This window comes from Schistocerca cancellata, chromosome 5 (assembly GCF_023864275.1).
Source record: "Schistocerca cancellata isolate TAMUIC-IGC-003103 chromosome 5, iqSchCanc2.1, whole genome shotgun sequence".
In the NCBI taxonomy this organism is placed as follows: domain Eukaryota; kingdom Metazoa; phylum Arthropoda; class Insecta; order Orthoptera; family Acrididae; genus Schistocerca; species Schistocerca cancellata.
In genome coordinates this window covers 311,799,218-311,820,451 of record NC_064630.1, presented here as the reverse complement: position 1 = coordinate 311,820,451, position 21,234 = coordinate 311,799,218, and positions in this window count along the sequence as shown.

The following is a 21,234-nucleotide window of genomic DNA, read 5'->3' as shown; positions in this document are numbered from 1 at the left end:
ATTTCGTGCATCGTGTGATACTAATAGAAGGCACCATGACAATTGTGGACAACTCTAATATTATTGCGGGCCATCTGCATTTCTTATGACTGGTGATACCTTGAGGCAGGATAACTGTCCATGTCACAATGGGAGAACCCGCTACAGTTGCTTGAAGAACCTGATAATAAATTCATCTGCTCTGAAACCGACTGAACACATCTGGTACGCTGACCAGCGCCAGATCAGTTCCTTAAAACACTGGTCCGTAATTTGCGGGAATTGAGTAACCAGTGCGTCAACATTTGATGTTACATACCTCCGGAAAGCTATCAAGAGTTTGTCGAGTCCATGTTACACAGATTATCACCTGTATTGTTTCTAAAAGCTCGACAAACTGCGGATTTTACACTGTAGTAATGGGTTATCTTACATCATCTGCACTAGTGAAAGACACGTGGGTGTGTAGTACAGACGGTTCTGCTAGTGATTTCATTCTCGTTTCTTAACTTTCGCTAGGCACTAACGTGTAAACGGCCAACGAGATCAAGAGGATGCTTGACGAAGACATAATTGAACCAACAAGCTCCACGTACAACAACCCACACACAGTGGTAGAGAAGGCTGACGGCTCGATCTGATTGGCGCTGGATTCGTGCCAAATGAATACAATCATTAAGCCAGAGACAGATCGCCCGGAAAAGCTGGCGGAACTCCTGAAAAATTTCCATGGTGTTACTGTTTTCTCTTCTCTTGACCTGCGGACCAGTTTCTGGCAGCTTATACACCACCCAGACTGCAGGAAATACACGGCGTTCCTTGTATTCGGGAAATGCTGTTGATTTAAACGACTACCATTCGGTCTAAAAGTGTCTTTATCTGCCTTCATTAGAGGAATTGATAGCATCTTAAAGAATACCATTAATCAAAGGGTCACCACCTACGTGGATGACCTCTTGATAACGGAACCGACGTGGAGAGGACAGAGTGTGATCCTCAGAGAAATCCTAGAAGGCCTTTAACGAATGCGGCGTAACCGCCAACATCACGAAGTCATGCATAGGAACCTCACGAGTAAAATTCTTCAGACATGTCGTTACCGCGGATGGAATCACACCAAACCGAGACAAAATAGAGGCAATTACGAAATTTGCCACGCCAACAACCAAGAAACAACTATGTGGCTTCCTTGGCAGCGCAAATTTCTATAAACAATTCGTTCATGTAAACAAATTAGCGACATTGCGGCTAAGCCAGCTAACAGGAAGAAAGACGCCGTGAGAATGGTACGACGCGGAGGAAGAAGAATTCCAAGGCCTCAAAACCACTCTGATTAATGGAACAATTCTTTCGCACGCCAACCTGAAGGAGGACTTTCGCTCAGCGTCAGACTGCTCCTACTCTGGGATTGCTGGAGTGATTTTCCAACAATATCAGCAAGGGGGAAACATGGTGCCGAATCCTCAGCAAGTGTGAAAGAAATTATTTGGTTACTGAATTAGAAGATGTGGTGGCTGTTTTGGCTTCGAGAAATTTCGTTTTTTCTTGTATGGGAGAAAAACAAGAGTATACACCGACCACAAAGCATTGGAATTCCTACTCACAGCGAAACTCCGAAACAAACGTCTAACGAGATGGGCACTCTTGCTACAGGAGTATGACTTTTCGATCACACACATACCAGGGAAGGAGAACATCATTGCAGATGCGCTGCCACGATCACATTGAGGAGGGGGGCTAGAAACAAGTGAGCCATGTTCCATATGAAGAAGTTTGCATTTGAGAATAACGAAACCTCGAGCCTCAAGGATATCAACAAGGAGCAGGACAAGGATCCAGATGTATTTGTTCCAAAACAGAGGATGAAAGACAAGAGGGAATCAAATCTGAGGCAGTTTTACTTGTACGAAAAGGAATTCTGTTCTTTCGAAGTGAGGGAGAAGGAGCGCCTTAGAGCTTTCGCATTCCAGATGAACTGGTGAACAAGATCATCTGACACACGCACCAGAGTTACGCACATTTTGGTCCCAGGAAGTGCTACTTAAAATTACGCATACTGTGCCATTTCAAGAATATGGACAGAAGAATCCGGAGGGTTTTGGCTGTCTGCAAAGCGTTTTAGAAGTTAAAGCACGTCACTGTGGCAATGGAAGCATCTCTATATCCCATCATTCCATCAAAGTTGAAGCACCTTTCAGAAACACTATGGGCCCACTAGTGCCAACAAATAGAGGATACTGCGACATTCTTAAGGTAATAGAGCTGACATCCAAGTATGTCACTTTAACCCCGCTCAAGAAAGCAACTGCGCAGTCAGTATGTAGAGCATTCTGCAAGGATTTCCTCACGCAAGTCAGCCATGCTGACAGGATCATCTCTCACAATGGACCTCAGTTCTGGTCAGAGAAGTGGAAAGAGATGTTGCGGAAACACAGAATCAAACCCATATTCGCTTCCATACGACATCCACAATCGTCGCCATCAGAGACAGTGATGAAAAGTTTGCGAAACCTCTGCCGTATCTACTGCGCGAAACAACACGCTATCTGGGATGTTTTCCTACGTGACTTTCAGAGTGTGATGAAAGAGTTGGCACACGGTGTCACCAAATTAGCACTGGCAACAGTTCTCAAGAACAGGCAACCCACAGATCTCATCCGTGAAGTTGTAAATTATCCCCCGCGAACTCGAGAACAACACTAACAATTTGTTTACCTTGCACTCACGAGATTGCGTGAGGCAGGAGAGAAACGGAAAGAGAGTTGGGATAGAAAAGCACGTGAGAGCGAGTATCGAATTGGCCAGAGAGTGCTCGCTAGAAGTTTCCGCATATCTAACAGACAGAAACAGCTACGCCACAAATTCTATCGCATCTATTACAGACCTGTCTGTGTCCGGAGAATCTCTCACTTGAACTCTCTGGAGCTAGAGACGTAGAAATCAAGAAAATCTCTTGGTATCCATCATACCTGTCATGTCAAGCCTTTCGTAGAATAAGTGCACATACTACATTTATATATCAGACAAGGGGCAGTATGCAAATAGTCTCCATGGATGAACTGTTTAACGTAATTTAATGTTGATTTTGTGTTGCTTAGCACAATTTTCCATTTTTTCTATTTCGGTATTATTTTGTTTGTTTGTCATTTCCATTAGTTTTCAGCATGCGTCCTTGTTGAACGTGGTCAAATGAGTTGCGTATTTGTGACATCTTCACGCCAACATTCACTGGTAGGTGGCAGATTGAATTAAAATTCCTTTGCAAGCCATGTTTCATCAACAATTGGCACATTGTGTGGCATGGCAAACCAGGCACGTTGCAGTACTGAGTACTCCAAACAACCGAGTACTGTTATTATTTCTTTGGACCTCACAATTGTTGTCCGATTTTCCGCTCCCAGGAGAGCAGGGAGATCTGTCGTAATCTGACCGCAGTTGAGCATCGTACTCTGTCGTAGCATTCACGTACAAGAACTGTCACAAGTATCACAATGGTCAATGTAATTGTTTCTGTTTATTTTCCTTAGTTTCTTGTACACTGCTCAAGGGACGGATGTACGTCACTTTATGTTTTTCGTGGTGTCAAGACGGTAAAACGTGCCATATTGCATGTGCGTCTCGATTTTCGGATGTGTTCCGTATGATGTTAGCGGTCCACGCTTTGGGCGCTTGTCGACGTTAAGACTCGGTGTGGTATGAGCCATCGCCTGTTGTGCGGTGTAACCTGTCTCGTGCTGGCATTTTGGCAGCGCCGTGAGAGCGCCGTCGGCCAAATATAGTGTATGGGGAATTAGCACGGACAAGTGCAAGTCACGGTAGAGTGGTGAACCCCATACCCAGAAATACGAAGCAGAAACGAAATGATGGACCGTGGACGAGTTTTTCAACAGTGATCCTGACAGAGGAGACAGAAGGCATCCTTGTACCATGTGAAATTACGTGTGCACAATCCTAAAATGCCACTACAAAGATATCAGGCAAAATACCAGCACCTGAGTGAGTAGACACACTTCCTGATCAACTGAGCGTCAGCAGACAACACCGCCGGACATCCAAAAATAAAAGAGGACTATACAAGGAATAAAATGCATGAAATTTCGCTTCAGTAGTATCAGCAAAGCCATATGGCAGTGCAGTAAATTTGTATTTAGTATTGGGAGACGTCTGCACATTTGGTGGAAGTATAGAGGTAGCGTCAGCGTAAAATTAGGGTGCATGACAGGAGTAGAACTAACCAAAAACGAACACACACAAACAAAGATACCTCACACCACATAATTTACGTCCACACAACATTATCTGGGCCCTACAGTCATAAAATTTATTTTCGGATATTGCGATCTTAGTAACATTACAACAAAAATTAAAAAAAAATTACTCTTCATTATTTGTTTTCTGTAAATTAATTATATCGGCATTATGACACTTGTGAGAGAATACAGCACTTGGCCACACTTGAGGATTGTGCAGACCCACCAATGGACCCCGGATTCAACACAGAATGACAAGGTCCACGGCAGCCAACGAAGGGCGAATGGAGAGGGCAGCCGTAATGAGTTAAATGTAGCAGCCCAGGTGACGGGGGACTGCCCACAGCGACAGAACCGGCTGCTGCCAGCTGATGCGCCTACGTCACGCAGCCAGATTGTCTGCCAGTGGAGGCAGCACATCTCAAGCCAGCGCAGACAGTGGGACTCCACCATGCGGCGGCAACAACCTCCCAGCGGCCAACAACCCACCATGCCACTAATTGAGGGACAAGCGAGTCTTGTGGCACCACAGATGATACTTTCGCCGAGCCTAATCGACTCATCTGGGTGCCGAGAGTGACGTGTCCCGTCGACAAAAGGTGCGCTAAAGCGAAATCCCAGTAGGACAGGCCCACCTTCTGATGCAGAGGTGAATGGGGAAAGTATAGCTGTTCCACGTCCCGCTAACGCTGAATGGATTTCTACGCCAGGGGCAGGTTGCACGTCAAATGCAACGTAGTCATGCCAGTCCCTGACGGCTGACTGTGGCCTGAAAAGGGTGAGACCAAGGGTCCAGCTGTGGTCTGGAAGCTGCCAAAGATGCCAGATGCTGCCAAGACGCCAGATTCTGCCAGAGATGAGAGGGAATGCCAGAGACGTCTGCCACCACTCCTGCCACATCATGCGCTGAGTGAGAGGCCATTCCACTCTGGCGCAAATTGCTGTGCTTCAGTCCTACCATTAGCGGTTTGTGCGTATGCATAATTGCCATGTTCTCAATTCGTATGACATTTTCAACTGTAAAATTTGTCTCCCCAGGGACCCTTCTGGAGGGAGCAATAGGATACCTTTCTGTAATATAATCATGTAATAAATTTTTGTGTACTTGTATGTATCAGCTGAAATGTTTTGATTGTGAGGTCTATGTTTTTCTGCACATTTATTAATGCTCTCGCCAGTGATTATGTACATGTATTCGTTTTCATGTCGTATAGAACAATACACAAATTTACACAACTTAGGTAGATAGACAAATAGATTACTCATGTTATTTCCTTGCCCATTGAGAATTTGAGAACGTATGTGTTTGATGATTGAGACCAAATGAGTGATAGAGCAGGGGTAAATCAATGAGCAGAGAACAGTTCATACTCCAGGACATTGTAGATGATTAGGGATGAACCTGATAAGACAGATGTTGTGCAGAGTGAAGTTAAATATGTTACCTTTATTGTACGTAATAGAGTCTATATGACATTTTGTAAAAGAAAGGGAACGGTCACGTTCTAAATGAAGATTATTGTTACAGCTCATGTCTGCGTTGGAGTTTTTTTATTCAAATTGGGAGCACATCCGAAACTATCCTGACGACCTGCGCCTCGCCTTCCTGGTACCTACCAATCAGCAGCGTATCGACGACCTTGCCTTAACATTCTATGGAAACAAAATTAATTATTCCACTGCTGTGATTGTTCTTGAAGAACTGTGGTTTTACAAGCCTAATCTGCAACAGTTAATTAACCAATTTAGAGAAGCGTATAGGGAATTCGCATTTATGCCAAATGGTATAAGATGTGCTCACCGTTATTTTGACTTTAGGCAGGGTAGATACAGACCTCTGTGGTACACATATTAGAACCTCAGTAGTTTTGCACATAGTCCTTCTCAGACACACAGCCGTAGGCCATCCTAGAAAATGGCCTCACGGGCAGTGAGGTCTCCCTGCCAGGGTAAACAAAATCAATGAGCAGAGAACAGTTCATACTCCAGGACATTGTAGATGATTAGGGACATTAGACATCTCTGACCTCATGATATGGTGTGAATCGGTACATTTCTTTGCTGCAAGGCCTTTTAACCACACATCAAATGTTTAATGGTAGTCTGTGACATAGCAATGACCCCTCGGTCTAACATAATTCATACTGATCACAGCAATGTTTACATATACTCTTGCTGACTTGCAGCTTCATGTGAGTGATTGACCGCTGGAATGAATGAGGTCAAGCTAGGAAATGTTTTATTCCATGGGCAATCCTAATTGGCAGAGTTACCTTTTTCACATATATATCGGTTATCAGGATGAGATTCTCCTATTATTTGCAATGATTTCCTCTGGTTCGTGTCACTCTAAAGAATATTGAAGTGAGACACTACCCATGCAGAAATCAATGGCCAGTAGGGGGCAGTGAGAGAGGACAAGTTACTCTGTCATATATTTTTCGCATACGGAAAATTTATTAAAGATTTTATTGCAACCTGATGCACCTTGAGTGATATTCCAGAAAATTAGGTATTTTTATGATTATTAGCTCGCAGAAATAGGATGTTGGGAGTTGAAAGCAATTGGCAGCGAGCCCATCCCTCAGTAAATCTTGCCAGACAGGTCCACAGCCGTACAGGGCAGACAGGGCAGCCCCTCATCAGGACAGGGCTCCAGCAGAACAATGCCGGAGTGGCCGAGGGGTTCTAGGCGCTACAGTCTGGAACCGCGCGACCGCTACGGTCGCAGGTTCGAATCCTGCCTCGGGCATGGATGTGTGTGATGTCCTTAGGTTAGTTAGGTTTAAGTAGTTCTAAGTTCTATGGGACTGATGACCTCAGAAGTTAAGTCCCATAGTGATCAGAGCCATTTGATTCGTGAACGGAGCGTTGTGTGCAAAGCCACGTGTAATAAAAATTCACATATTTTTTGTTTTCGCCAATAGTACAAGTAGGCTAGTGAGCCACTTTGCTTGGTTGCCCCTGTTGTATAAGTACACTTCAGCATCTGAGAAACGTTGAGAAATAGAATCTTTATTACACCTCACAGCTAAGACTAACAAGCTCCAAGGCACAGGCGGTTTAGATAAAGATCTTTGAGATTGTATGTGTTCGATTGGTGCCGTGGGAAGAGACATGATTGCAGAGAGAATCATCTTTCCCCCTCTGTGAAAACTTAAAAAAGCCAGTAACTGGCATTTTCTTTTTTTCAGAGACACAGGTTTAACTCTTGCCCTGGTTCAACAAGAGTTCGTGCTGTCGTGTGGGAGGGGAGGTTTAGCGCCTCTACAGCCTAAACGAGTCTGTGTTCGCAATGCGAATGATGTCAGACATAGGAGATATAAATATAAAAAAACTGGCATATTTTGCTTATTTTCACTCCATTATATCATATGGTATCATATTTTGGGGTAACTCCACGAACAGAGAAATAATTTTAGAGTACACAAGCGTATAATAAGAGTAATGAGTAGCGTAAATCCAAGAACTTCATGTCGAAACCTATTCAAAGAATTGGGCATATTAACCACAGCTTCTCAGTATATTTATTCCTTAATGAAGTTTGTTGTAAATAATACATCTCTTTTTCCAACTAACTGCTTAGCACACAGTATCAGTACGAGGAATAAGAACAATATACATAAAGATTTAAAATCACTTGCCCAGAAAAGAGTCCAGTATTCAGCAACCCATATTTTTAATACGTTACCAGTAATCATTAAGAGTTTAGTTACAGACAAGGCACAATTTAAACATAATTCAAAAGAATTTTTGGTGGTTAACTCCTTCGATTCCATCCATGAGTTTCTCAACAAGTGCAGTAGACCATTTTAATGAAAATTTAATATACTTTAATTTTTGACAATACTTGGTTCTAACAGCCAAGTAACTACCTACTGTGTGAATGATGGATGTGTGAAAAGTAGATGTAAGTCTTAAGTCTGTAAATAGTGGAAGTTTAATTTTAAAATTTGTACATAATCTTACTGTTCTTAACTGAGGATCACTGAAATGAATAATTTACTTTAATTTTTGACAATACTTGGTTGTAATAGCCAAGAAACTAGCTACTGAGTGAATGACGGATTTAATGAAAGCAGATGTAAGTATTAAAACTGTAAATATTAGAAGTTTAAATTTAATTCAAATACATAATTTTACTGATTATTGACTGAGGATCATTAAAATTAATGAAACTCAAGTTTTTCTAATTACATGTTTGTAATGCGTTTATGTGACATGTTCCACATCCAGGAGTATTCCCTCTTTTATGGGTCTATGGAATGAATAATTAATCTAATCTAATCTCATATAATCCTTGTGATTGGCTCAAGGCAGTGTGAAGGCGCTGTCGTTTGTGCACTTTGCGGGAAAACAGAATTTTTTTCTGGATAGGTGAAAGCACTCGGCTGCAGGACTTTAGTCTGGTAATGGACTTCCGGTCGAAGCGCTGGCAGGGCCTCTGTTCACCCAACTTGTATCGTCTAGGAGCAGGAGGATGAATTGTAGTATCTCTCCTGGAGTCCACGGTCACCGGATCTCCATATTACTGACCCTTTGTAGTCTACTTTGGAGAGAAGGGTGCGTGATGACTATGCACCTCCAGCATCTAGATCAGCACCTGCCGCTATTTTGAAGAGAAAGTGGTGTAAGATTCCCTTGAAAACCACATAGGTCGAACCATTATCCTTTCCGAAATGGCTGGAAGCCGTTTTAAATGCCAGCGGTTTTCCTACGCCATATTAGACATGTTAATGTTTCGATTCTCAAAACTATTTTGTCCACCCAGTGTATTTATTTAGAAGCAATCTAGCAGACGAAACCTTAAAATATTCTCTAAATTGGTTTGGTCTTGTGATTAAAGGATAATCGCCTTTTGTTACATTCTAAAAAAATATATATATATATATATATATATATATATATATATATATATATATGTGTGTGTGTGTGTGTGTGTGTGTGTGTGTGTGTGTGTCCATGGTGGTCCAGGACTTAGAGCGATATCTCCGGATCTCGAGCTCCTGGGTACAATCCCGGGTAGGGACGGTGAATATTCCTGGTCCCAATCTGTCCACAAGGGGCCCACGTCTATTCATACTGCTATCTAATTGATTGCTGGGGATTTTCCTCGGACGCATCAGATGGTTGAGCCGATGGGCTCCTCACTCTCCCCCTCATAGTGCCGTGGCGAACGGAAAGATGATTTGTACCGATCGTCATACTGGAAGCCCATTCCCAGGTTGACCGTCACAGGCTATATAAATAGTTGTATAGTCACTGACAGGTCCAGTCACCCAGTTGCAGATCAAATTTTCGGAAGATTCCCTTGATCATAAGGTGAATACCGAAACTGGATAATCTCTCCCAAATATTCCCAAATTGGACGGTCTCTGTGCCATTTACAGCCAATTGGCGTATCTGGCTGAAAAGACAGTGCGTCCGTAAAGTTATGGGACAGTTGCCAACACATGTTGTGGCTAACAGCTGTATTAGACAGTGTTGCAAAGAGTTTCTGTACTGTGATGTCCAATGGCGTGTGCGCTCGAGTGATGACGCAACACAACGAACCGTGTAGCAGCAGCGGATCAGGCCACGTCAGTTGTGATGTGGAAGGTACAGAGGAAAGCACAGTGCGCTCCGTGGCTTGCTAAATCCGAACCTGTGAGCAATGTTCAAAGTGAATATCGTCTTTTGTACAAAGAAGAGCCTCTACACTGAAAAACATTCATCAGTGGAATAAGCAGTTAGAGGATACGACAATTTGTTGAACAAACTCCGTCCGTGTGGGCGTTCGGTAAGTGACGAGTCTATGGCTGTGTATGGAGTCCTAAAGAACGTGTATGTGCTCGCAAATTAGGATTAATGTTCATAAGGTGTTTCTCGGGTTACAAATTGCTGTTGTTGAACGTTATCAAACCGACTGGCAATCCAAACAATCCGAGTCTGTTACAGGTGTGCTTAATGGGAGTGACTATTATGGATGATTTATGAAGGAGATTGCGTTTAGCGATGAGGGCATATTCCATGTCTGTGGTAATAGCCATCGCAATAGCCTCAGAGCATGGAATTCTAGTTGAACGTGTGTTGTACCAGAGGCATGAGGAAGCTGTAGGTGATGTCAAACAACTAGCATGACATGTTGCAATTGTACGCAGTACCACAATTTCAATAACACGTCATCTTTCACGATGAACAGCTATTCTCCGTACTACGGCAACAATGTTCACGAGTTTCTGGCTACATAATTCCTCAACGATGGATACAATGGGGTGGTTTTACGTTATGACCACCACGGTCTCCGGACCTAACACCATTAGACTTTTTCTTCTGGAGTTATGTGAAGCAGCGTGTATACAGTGAACGTATCAGTGACATTAATCATTTAAAACAGAGAATCACAGACGCTGTTCACTCACTTAAACTGGATGTCCTTAGGCGTATGTGGGGAGAAACAGCTATTAATTATATGTGTGTAGGACAACACATTAAAGCTACGTCGAATGGTGCTGAAGAGGTATGCACACTTGGAAAGTTTCTCTTTCATTTCCACCTTGTCGCTCATTTCTGTCATGTTTCATTGCTTTCTTGTCACGGATTAAAACTGCCGCATGACTTTACGGACGCACTGTGCAAGATTTTTCTCTACAAGAGTCCCCCCAACTCCATGAGTTGTGCAATATTTCTGGCTTATTCAGCCATCACATTAGGCTCCAGGAAGCTATTCCCAGGGCAGTGGAGATGCAAGAAGCATAGAGATGACGCAATGTGGGATGAGGTACCGGTGACAGATGTTAGATTCGGTACCATTCCCGTGAGAAAGACCGCCTGCATGATGCTGCTGCTCTGTGATTGGCTGCTCTGTTCGGCGGTAGGGCGCCAAAACGTTAAACTTTAGTTGCTATTATCAATTAACCTGTCATCGAAATTACTTCATTTTTTTTTTAAAATAAACATCTCTCAACAGCCAGCTATCAATCAGTCATTTCGAAATTATTAAAATCAAAGTATTATTAAAACAAAAGACTGACGATATTACTGCCGATGCACTTCGGTGGCGTTCGGGTCACGCCTTGCTGGCTTGGCGCGCGAAGTGTCTCGGGCAGTCCGGCTCTCCAGTTCTGACCGTTCCAGTAGACAGACATGTTGTCTGTTATAGCAGTATTTGTTTCATGCAATTTTATTTACTACAGTTCCGACCGTCGCTAGGTACAGACATGTTGTCTGTAATAGCAGTATTTGATTCATGTAATTTTATTCTCCAGTTCTGACCGCTCCAGTAGACAGACGTGTTGTCGGTTATAGCAGTATTTGTTTCATGCAGTTTTATTTACTAGTTCTGATAGTTCCAGCAGACAGACATGTTGTCTATGGCAGGATGTATTTAATGTTATTTTAGCCAGATATAATGACTGTGGAAAGATATGTTCAATACGTTGTGATCAAGAATAGTTCTCGTGTCTATATCAATAAAAACGCGAGTGGCATCCCAAATAAGTTACAGTTTATTCGTAGCAGCAGTTCCTTGCGAAGTTAATTTCAGCCTCAAGAAAAATAATCCACGACTTGCGTGCTGTTTTCTGCGCTGGGGACATCATCGTCATGAAGACAGCAGGTTAGTGAAGTGTACAAGAACTTATGTATTCTACACAGGGCAGTGGAAACAACTAGGCACCTCACGTGTACTGCATGCACAGTACAAATATGCTAAGTGACACGTCATCTGCAGTAATGCAGAGGAGGTAAAGAAGGATGAAAGTATTAACACTATCTCACTTTTATTCCATTTTTCTTGTCGTAGTTGGGGACGAAAGAAATAGAAAAAACAAAGACAACAAATAAACTGTTTAACGTTTGTAGAATTGCAACAATTTGATTTGCAGAGTCTAGACTGTTATTATGTAGATTTTACATGTATTAAACTTATGTATTGGGTTGAATTTGGCGAATGTGTTGAGAATGACATATTTCGGTGAAGTAAGGATTTGCGGCTTGGGCACGGGGCAGGAGGGGGGAGGCGGAGTAACGATGAAGAAAAGTAGATTTCTACTGCCCTGAAAGACGTCCATTCAGTTCCTTTGTATAACTAATGTAGACATAATGTTACATTTAACTGGAACGCTCCAAACCATAGTTGCATTAGAAATATAGTTATGTGAAAGAAGAAAAGAAGTGAATTACTTTTTGATCTGTTGGTGAGTTTTCGTGAGGCCGGGCATGTAACGTAAACTCGTCGCTCGATTAACGAGGATCTTGTGCAGAAGAGCAGGGGCAGCAGCACAGCTATACAAAGCAGCATTAGACTGCAGCACCAAGATCTGTCGGAGCAAAGGGAGCGGCCAATTTGCGCGCGCTAATGCGGAGGCCGCATTGTTGGCGTCACGGCGCGCGATCCCCGTCCGCTACTGTGCTGTGCCACTGTGCGTCGCGTGCACAGCAGCGCCGCCTGGGGCCGGCAAGCCGCAGCCGGCGCTGATTGCGTTAGCCGCTGCTCTCTCTCCGCCCGTCGAGAGCCTCATTCGTCAGCGGCCTGCTGCCTGCTGTAGGGGGAGCGGCTGCGGCTGTGGTGGGTCTGCTTCTGCTCACGTCTTGCCGCTGCCGCCACGGCCAGTGTGCGGACGTGTTTGCTGGGAGCCAAACAACCAGCGCTGCTGAGGAACGTCTTCCATTATCACAGCATGGCAGGAAGCACTTACGACGTCAATAATGATCGTGGACTATATCTTTTATTTTTCAGTACTTAATGCCTAACTCGCGAGATGTGATTTCTCTGAACGCACGAAAATGTTCGAACTCGCTCTCTCCCCCCTTCCCTCCTCCCCGTCCCCCCGCCTCCCCCCCTCCCCCCCACCCATCCTACCGTTCCTTACATAGCCAACCTTCGACGTTCGGTGGTCGGTTTCATTATCGCCTGTTTTATGCTTTGTGTTCTTGTCACATGTTGGGGGCTCCTGAAGCGCACCATATGAACTACACTATTGGCCATTAAAATTGCTACACCAAGAAGAAAGGCAGATGATAAAAGGGGATTCATTGGACAAATATATTATACTAGAACTGACATGAGATTACATTTTCACGCAATTTGGGTGCACAGATCTTGAGAAATCAGTACCCAGAACAACCACCTCTGGCCGTAATAACGGCCTTGATACGCCTGCGCATTGAGTCAAACAGAGCTTGGATGGCGTGTGCAGGCACAGCTGCCCATGCAGCTTCAACACAATACCGCAGTTCATCAAGAATAGTGACTAGCGTATTGTGACGAGCCAGTTGCTCGTCCACCATTGACTAGACGTTTTCAGTTGGTGAGAGATCTGGAGAATGTGCTGGCCAGGACAGCAGTCAAACATTTTCTGTATCCAGAAAGGCCCATACAGGACCTGCAACATGCGGTCGTGCGTTATCCTACTTAAATGTAGGGTTTTGCAGGGATCGAATGAAGGGTAGAGCCACGGGTCGTAACACATCTGAAATGTAACGTACACTGTTCAATGTGCCGTTAATGCGAACAAGAGGTGACCGAGACGTGTAACCAATGGCACCCCATACCATCACGCCGGGTGATACGCCAGTATGGCGATGACGAATGCACGCTTCCAATGTGCGTTCACCGCGATGTCGCCAAACACGGATGCGACCATCATGATGCTGTAAATAGAACCTGGATTCATCTGTCAAAATGACGATTTGCCATTCGTGCTCCCAGGTTCGTCGTTGAGCACACCATCGCAGGCGCTCCTGCCTGTGATGTAGCGTCAAGGGTAACCGCAGACATGGTCTCCGAACTGATAGTCCATGCTCCTGCAAACGTCGTCCAACTGTTCGTGCAGATGGTTGTTGTCTTGCAAACGTCCCCATCTGTTGACTCAGGGATCGAGACGTGGCTGCATGATCCGTTACAGCCATGCTGATAAGATGCCTGTCACCTCGACTGCTAGTGATACGAGGCCGTTGGGATCCAGCAGGGCGTTCCGTATTACCCTCCTGAACCCACCGATTCCATCTTCTGCTAACAGTCATCGGATCTCGAGCAATGTGAGCAGCAGTGTTGCGATGCGATAAACCGTGAAACACGTATGTAACATAGCAGCGATGGTGAGGCACGTTAAAATCTTTGACCAGAGAGCCTATAATCGTAGTTAGTCTGCGCTTGACCGCGCGAGTGTTGCAAGCAGTTGGGCAGTACTCGTCGAGTTCAGTTGTAGTCGTCATGTAGAGCAGTACAGTAGTAGCCGTCGTGCAGTACGCTAGTAGTCGTCATGCAGAGCGGTCGGTCAGTAGTAGCAGCCCAGTGCGGTTGTGTGATGTAGTCTGTCGGCAATACTGGTCAAGAGGCTGAATGAGGTATATTGTTAATTAAGGTAATCATCAGATAATGTAAAGTTTATTTATTGTAATTAATTTCCAACAAGTGCCCCAACAATAATTTTGATTTCAAAAGCAATTTTACAAAAAAAAAAAAAAAAATATTTAATTGAATTAACGATTTCATTCCACTTCCCTCAAAAACAAGTTTCAGTTAAATTACAAAAAAAAGGAATATTATTATTTGCAATGCAGTTCCTCCAAGCTGTGCGCAAGAATAAGAGCAGAAATTTGACTAGCAGTTACAATGAGGTAAGAATTTAATTCTGATTTGCACAGGGCCAAAGACCGATATTTCGGTTTAATTGAATTATCATTATCACTGAGATTTCATTAGCACTGAATTGTTTTTCATTATTTTTGTGGGAGCTTACACCAGAGTCAGATTGCGAATTTCACATTTTTGTTGCCTTTGTCAGTAAATTTCATTGCGGGAGGTTACACTAGGCTCCCATTTTTATTAAATATTGTCATTCTTTTAAAATTTTTGTGGGGAGGTTACACTTGGCGACCCTGCCAGGATCGTATTTCGTTGAGAGTCTTTTGAACAACAGTCAGATATCTGCTCTTATTTGCTTAAATATAATTAGGATTTGGTGCAACGCTTTTACTAATCTTGTGACTTTCTTTCTACAGGTCAACGGCAATTCGTTGCTCTGTTGTATTTGTGTGTTGCTTTTGCATTGTGCTTATTTATTTTGTGAAAAATTTTGACTATTGTAAAAATGCCGCGAAAGACTGTGAATAGTGTATCGCGAGGTATCGTGAACGAAATTACCGACTTAAGCAACTTAACCGATAGGACTTGTGACGCGCAGTGTAATGATGATAATCGTGTGTTCACTAACAATCAGTGCATTCCAACCACTAATGATGACTTTTACCTTAATGATGAACAAACGAACTCAATTGTCTCGTCTGTTAATTTGACGACAACTGATGTCGCGGAACGCTCTATTGTAATGAGCGCTGCCCAGCTTAACATACCCGATTTGGAAAATTCAAGTAACGTACAGACAAATTTGTCTAATGAAAATGAACAGGATACTCAAAGTACGACGGATCTGTTTAATTCCGAAATAGGGACTGACAGTGTACATTCGACTGACAAACCTTTTTGTTATTCTCAAAATGACCAAATGGTTACAGAAAGTGAAACAATTCCAGTTCCACCATTAATTAGCACAGAGAATAGAGCTGGTAATATTGGCTTGGAGCAAATGATGGCACTATTGCTACAACAAAGTAAAGAGAATTTCAAACAACAGAATGAAAAATTAGACAAACAAAGTGAAGATTTTAAACAACAATTTAGTGAACAGGACAAAAAATTTAATAAAATTGATGAAAATTTCAAACAACTTAGTGAACAGGTCAGACAACAGAATAAAAAATTAGACGACAATTCCAGACAGTTAAATGAAAAATTAGACGACAATTCCAAACAGTTAAATGAAAAATTAGACGACAATTCCAGACAGCTTAGTGAACAAATTAGAGCCGATGCCGCGCAGTGCCATGACACTAAGGAACAGTTGCGCGTGGAAATTGAGGCTTGTTCACGAAAAAATAGCGAAGAAATTAAGTCTGTTGCGCAAGAATTAAGGGAAATGCAAACAGCCGCAACAGAAACACTCAGAGACGAAATTAGCGGAGTCGCTAAACAATGCTCTGAAAGAGCTACACAATTACGGGACGAGTTTAAAGCAATGACGGTAGAACTTTCGCGCACAATGGATGAAAAGATCGACGCGAAATTCGACCAACAGAACACTCAGATTGACGAACGCTTTAATCTCCACATACAAAACAGTGATACGCGTTTCCGCAAATTTATTCAAGATCAAAACAAAGTAAAACGACAAGTCATGGAAACAATCACTGCACAGAGACAGGAAGACAAACGTAAAATGTTCGCGAAAGCGAAGACGTATGTAGACAATAATATTACTACAGTGTCCGACAAAATTAATACCATAGAACAGTTGAACGCGGAATTACGGGATGAAATTTCTGATCTTAAATCAAAAACAGATACACACACAGTAAATATTCAAACAGTGACAGACAGATTCGAACAATTAGAACTAACACAGGATTGCGATGTCATCAAAGCTGATGTTAAAAAACTGAGCGAAACTACGCGTAAGTTGCAAAAACAGATTAATGCGTCCGATTCTAAAACCGATGATCAGGCAAAAATACTGACTGAAAAATATGATGAATTGGCCAGTCGTATTGATGCTATTGAAAGTAGTAATGATAATAAATCAGACGATACTGCACCGATTTCATTTAACCAAACACCTGAATTTCAAAATTTGCAGCAGACAATTAATGAGATCGACTCGTCTAACAACACGTTGCGTAGAAAACTGTCGAGTTTACAGCAAGAAGTAACAGAGATTAAAAATATTTCAGTTAATAACACATCACAGCAGGCGCCACTTTTCGAACATTTGCCAGACTCACGCAACGCGTATAATTTGAGTAATCTACAGTGAGTACGGGACTTAGATTCCGAACAACCACAGTTCAATAGATACTCTTACGATCCTGAACCTGTTGCATCACACAGAGACGATAATTTCGATTACAAACATTTTCTGTCAGTGAGAAAGTTTAAAGTTTTTAAAAACGATAGAACGCAGATTCACCCACTGGACTGGATTCAACAATTTAGCTTTGCTCTTCCACCGACTTGGCCTGTAACGCATAAACTTGAATTTATTTGCAGCTTTTTGGAAGGCGAACCGGCAACTCGTATGAGACCGATCGCGAGACAGTGTTACTCGGTAGAGGAATTTCAGAATGCTTTTCTGTCAGCGTACTGGTCGAAGACGACACAGCGCGGAATTAAAGACCAACTAATTAGTTTGCCAACCTATGAAAACTCAAATTTTCCCAGTGTAACGCAATTTTTTGAGCACATGGTACAACAAAACCAATACCTGAGTGAACCGTACAGTGAATTCGCACTTATACAATTATGCATTTCCAAATTACCACGGTCATTACGAGTGTCACTGCTAACGGGCCAGCAAAAAGAAAACATTTCAGCATTCAGGGATCTTTTGCAGCTTTTAGAAGTACAGCAATCTGATTATTCATTTGTGAACAAAAACTTTTCGTATAATAACCAAGGTCAACAAACTTACAGTAATTATGATCAGGGACGTAATTTCAATTGGAAAAGTAACAGACGCTTTAGGAACGACAACTACCAGAACTTAAATCACAGACAAAATTCAGATTGTCAATATCGTCAAAATTTTCAGCAACAGGAACCACATTTTAGTAACAATAGAGGTTTTTCACAACAACTGCAACAAAACCAGCCGGTTAGAATACCTAACCAACAATGGAATGCACAAGGTCAACCAGGCTTTAATGTTTCGCCGCGTGCGCGTATAGTCCCTGATACAACAAATAGTAGCGCACGGCAGCAAGGAAATAACTGTGTACAGAGAAGACAGTATTACAATTCCTATCGCAATACACCGTATAGGAATGACTATTACGACAGACGTAAAAATAATGAGAACAATTTTCAGCGTACATCTAACAACAGTCGGTCATACCAACAGCAAAATTTTACACAAGAACCTATTCTCATGAATGAACCCGACAGTAGGTACCATCCAGAGCGTAACACGTCTGGAAGAAGTAATAGGACAGTTCAAATCGTCGAAATGCCACAGAATCCTCCTAATAATAATAACACGTCAGACAGAATCTGACTAGATAATGTACAGATCGCATCTTCCAATAACACAAGCACTACGTTTGACACGCAAAATGTTGTTCACGAAAATGTAATTACTTTTGACGATATCAGAGACACACTCTTGCAGGAAAGACCATTTGTTCAGAAAACTATTTCACATCCTGTTATCGAAATTAAAATTGGTTCATCAAAATTCTCAGCAGTAATTGATTCCGGATCACCTATATCAGTAATAAATGAGGAGACTTTTAACGAGTGCAACAAAGAGAATACTTATCCGACATTACCTTTAGGCAAAACAAAAGTGAAAGGAGCAGTATCGAGTAAAGGAGTAGACGTTAAATTGCAGACACATTTATCATTTTGTATTGGAGGTCATACTTTCCACTCTAATTTTTGGATTGTTCCTTTACTGACAACAGACGTAATTTTAGGTACGAATTTTCTGGTACAACACGATGCAGTCATCGATTTTCAAAATTCTTATTTAATGTTAAAAGATGAAAATGTACAACTTGCTTTAGAATTTCAGCACTCATTATCTGCGGAAGAACAAACAATTAACCGCACAGAGGTCATTTCCGTGTCACGTAGCATAGACTGTAATCCCACATTGTTCACGGATACGTACGTACACAGCGATAATACTCCAGACGAAGCTGACTACGACGTGATGCAAATGATTTCCGATAAAGTTAGACAAAGCAGTGCAACTACAGACGACGAACGTACGCAATTACACAAAATTCTTTTACAACAAGCTCCAGTTTTTGACAACATTCCTGGTACTATGTCCGGTTTTATGTATGAATTTCAAGTGAAACAGCACGACACATTTAAAGCAAAGCATTATCCTATTCCGTATATTCACAGAGAACAAGTTAAAAAGGAATTGCAGGATATGCTTGATCAAGGAATTATAGAACCAGCAGTTAGTCCGTACATAAACCCGCTACATATTGTTAAGAAAAAAGATGGCTCACTTCGCCTTGTACTTGATTCACGTCACATTAATGACATTATTATTAATGAAACAGATCGACCACAGACACTAGAGGAACTTTTACAGAAATGTCACGGTACTGCTATTTATTCTACATTAGATTTGAAATCGGGATTTTGGCAAATTCAACTTCATCCAAATTGCAGAAAATATACAGCTTTTCTCTGTTTCGGCGACTGTTATCAGTTTTGTAAATTACCATTCGGCTTAACTATTTCTTCTGCAGCTTTTATTCGCGGTTTGAACACAATACTTCCGAGAGAACTTAAGGACAGAATTACGACGTATGTAGACGACATTCTTATCGCAGAAGCTAACTGGTCTGATCACAATCTGATTCTTGAACAACTGTTACAAACTTTTCATGCACAAGGACTTACAGTTAATCTTAGTAAATCGCACTTTGGCAAAACTTCTATAAAATTTCTTGGACACGTAATTTCAGCGGAAGGCATTGCACCTGATCCGGAAAAACTTCAAGCTCTACGTGACATTACTGTTCCTACGACAAAAAAGCAACTACGCAGTTTTTTGGGCTTAATTAATTTTTTTCGTAAATTTATTCATCACTCTGCTTTAGACACACCTAGACTATGCCAATTAACAGGTAAAAACAGTATTTGGTCTTGGGATAAGCAAGCACATTCTGAATTTATGAACCTGAAACATGCTTTGTTGAATGCTCCACTTTTATCGCACCCAGATCTTACCAGAAATTTTTCCATTGCCACCGACAGTTCCAACACAGCTTTAGGCGTACATATTTTTCAGGAAATTGAAGAAGATGGCTCTACAGTAATCAAAAACATCGCATTTGCAAGCCGCATTTTGTCACCTGCTGAACGAAATTACTCCGTTACAGAATTGGAAACATTATGTGTTGTATGGGCTTTTACGAGATTTCGGCACTTTCTTTATGGCAGACATACCACCGTGTACACAGACCACAGAGCGATACAATTTTTACTTTCAGCCAAATTCACACACGACAGATTAAGCAGATGGAAAATTTATTTACAGGAATTTAATTTTACAATAGTTCACATTCCCGGTACGCAAAATGTTATAGCAGACGCACTATCGCGTTCTCTCGGCAACAATCAGCAAGACGTAGCAACCAACTTCTGCAAAACAAATTTCAGTGTCATGTACATTCAGCAAGTTGCATTTGAAAATTTTATTTCATCGTCATTACAGGACATAGCACAAGAACAAAATAAAGACAATGTGTGGAAAGAAATTAAACACCTTTGGCAAGATAGGAAAAATGTTACGATTAGAAACCATTACACTGTACGCAAAGACATTCTGTTTCGCCGCTCTCATCCTGACAGCAACAATTGGTTATTATGCATCCCTGACGAACTTGTTAACAAATTAATCTGGTACACTCATTTAAGCTACGCACATTACGGAGCACGAAAATGTTTTCTTATACTGAGACAGAACTGTTATTTTAACAACATGGAGAAACGTATACGACGAGTTTTAGCGTCTTGTAAAATTTGCCAGAAAGCTAAATCAGACACCACTTCACATATTCCTCCTTTATATCCCATTGTACCTGTTAAATTAAGACACATGGCCGCAGTAGATATTTTTGGTCCGATTCCGAGAACTAACAGAGGTTTTTGCTACATCTTTGTCGCTGTTGAGCTCACTTCAAAATTTGTTACTTTCACTCCGTTACGTAAAGCTACTGCTAAAACTGTTTCGAAAGCATTTGTAAAACATTTTCTATTTCATGTAGGGCATGTGATGAAAGTAATTTCTGACAATGGATCTCAATTTCGTAGTAGCATATGGGCACGCATGTTACGAGCCAGAAACATTTCTCCGATCTATATATCCAAGTACCACGCTTCTTCGAACCCCTGTGAACGGTTAATGAAAGAAATTGGTAAGCTGTGCCGAATATACTGCCA